Source organism: Octopus bimaculoides, unplaced genomic scaffold (genome assembly GCF_001194135.2).
Source record: "Octopus bimaculoides isolate UCB-OBI-ISO-001 unplaced genomic scaffold, ASM119413v2 Scaffold_181030, whole genome shotgun sequence".
NCBI lineage: Eukaryota > Metazoa > Mollusca > Cephalopoda > Octopoda > Octopodidae > Octopus > Octopus bimaculoides.
This window is the reverse complement of record NW_026439423.1, coordinates 36,624-39,021: the sequence shown is the minus strand read 5'-3', so window position 1 is coordinate 39,021 and position 2,398 is coordinate 36,624. Positions and strand designations below refer to the sequence as shown.

General features: G+C 41.4%; 1 long non-coding RNA gene across 1 annotated transcript; it reads right to left on the bottom strand.

The window, feature by feature from the left end:
* Window positions 1–325: 325 nt before the first annotated feature.
* On the bottom strand, window positions 326–1,677 carry LOC106881958 (uncharacterized). The gene is made up of 3 exons (XR_001410924.2): window positions 1,522–1,677; window positions 765–844; window positions 326–421 (listed from the first exon to the last, which is right to left on the bottom strand). It is a non-coding gene; the product is annotated as an uncharacterized LOC106881958 (long non-coding RNA).
* Window positions 1,678–2,398: the final 721 nt, after the last annotated feature.

Genomic DNA, 2,398 nt, shown 5'->3' with positions numbered 1-2,398 from the left:
GGGCGAATCCAAAACTTTGGTTAAAAGATAGTAAATGAAGAATGTCTAATTAACCATTAACGAAAAGCAGAAACAGAAAATTCACACACAAACACTTCATTTCATTCAACGTCCATTCTTGCCCAAGTCAGACCATCCAGGTAGACTGTTTTTATGGCTGAATGAATTTCATGCCACCAACCCTCAATTGTTTGCGAGGAAGGTATGTGAAATGCACACAAAAACAACCACCATTGTCGTTCAGGACTGAAACAATTCAGAAATCCACCCCTCCCTCTCTCTCTCTCTCACACACACACACACACACACAAACAAATGAGCAAAACCAAAAAATAGAAAAGACAACCCACCACTGGCCACCACCATCCATGAGCTGACGCCTTCCACCGTCCATTCTTCCTTTCTGCATAAACTGCAAAGGCTGTAAAAAAAAGAGATGCAAAGATACCGTTAAAAGACGTCACTTACACTACTCGCCCAACATGACACACACCAATACATACATCCATCCATCCAACACCACCAGATACTACAACTACTACTATTACATAATAATTGTTCAACATTTAGCAGTTGGAAGTAAATTTCTACTTGAGGTGTGGTGCAGTCTTTTGGTGTGTGTAATGCGTTGGTTATCTGGTTTGTCAGTGGAAGTCTATTTCACTGGCTAACTGCTGTATAGTGTTTTCGGAGTTTGTTGTTTTGTTTAGGTTGTATTATTGAACTGAGGGTGTCTTAATATATTTATTAGATCCCGTACTTACTTTCCTGCCTTGTTGTCGTCTCTCAGGAGACCATCTCTGTTTGCGTTGTTGCATTTGCTGCATCTGTTGCGGTCTCTTGCCTGGTTCATAAAAACAAAAAATAAATTAGATTCTGCTAAGAAATTGATCCCTTCGAACCAGTTTAAATAATGACAAAGTTGTTTTAATAAATTCCCCATTTCTTTATAAAGTTATTGAAGCAAAGACAGTTGCATTCAATAGAAAAAGCAGTCAGTCCACACTGCAGAGTGGTTGGTGTTAGGAAGGGCATCCAGCCATAAAAACCATACCAAAACAGACAGTAGCCTGATGTAGTCTTCTACCTGGCTGACTCCTGTCAAACCAGCCAACCCATGCCAGCATAGAAAGCAGAAGTTTCTATGAAGTGATTGCCAATTTTAAGAATGATACTGTTGGGTGAGCGACAAAGGACGAATCCGGTCTGTTCGAATATCAAATATTTTACCCAGATATGGCTTAATTATATGGTAAGGAGTTTAGTGAAAAAAATCTTCCCACCATAATTTCCTACAACTATCACATGATATCAAGACAAGGAGACGCCCACAGGCTGTACAAGGTGCCAGGTAGTGGGACTGGACCCAAAACTATGCGCTGGAAAATAACCACAGAACAATGTCTGGGCCTGATTACGGTCAATTCCACAACACCAACAAACACACACTACCATATCTCAATTTCATTCAAAACACCAAGACAACACTGCAATATGAATACATAAACAATTTGTTCTCACCTTTTTTATTCATCTGGTGGTTACGACGATTCTGACTGTTTGAAAAGCGTCCCTTTTTATTTTGTTGATTGTTCTGATGTTTCTTCGATTTTTTATCATCTAAACAGAAGAGAAAACAAAAAAAAAAACAAAACGGCTGCCTTGGATTTTTCTGGAAAAACAACCTGAAACCTTGCCTGGAGATTCTGCATCAGTGAATAGCCATTCATGTGGAAAAGTCTCTGATTCTCCAAAGGCATCCCAGATGACCCCATGAGGATCCTCCATCCCCTAGCCTATATACAAACACACTCCCTGACCTGCTAACAATGCTGAACACCAGGGTTCAATAGTCCTAGGTAGATATACTGGTACTGACAGGGTAAGACAGTCACAGAGAAGATGAGAGATGTGAGGTTAAATGACCAGCCCCACTTCCCAAACAAGATGCGATGCCCCAACCCACCACAAAAAAGTCAAAGGCTCAACTCTAGCATTAAGATTACCCTGGCAAATATAGTGCGTATTTATTCCATTGCTTTGAATAAATCATGCATTATCTCATGGCTTCAAGATTATAAAGTTATTTTTAGAACATTATAGGACAGGTACGAGGGGCAGGATCTGGCTGGTTAAAATGCTAAAGGGCTAAAAGGTGTGTCTTCAGTGGAGCAGCCGACAAGCAGGCAGAACTCCCAGTCCTCCCTGCTCATAAACAGGACAGTGAAGGACGTGCACACATGTTTATCTCACGCACGCAACCCACCCTTCACACCTAATGCTATAGTGCCAAACTACACGGTCGCACGGCCTGCTGTAGGTTAGTAATTAGAAGCCCACGGCCTTCTAATGTGCACATACCACTAGGGGGTGGAAGAAAAGGAAGCAAGGGCCAGAC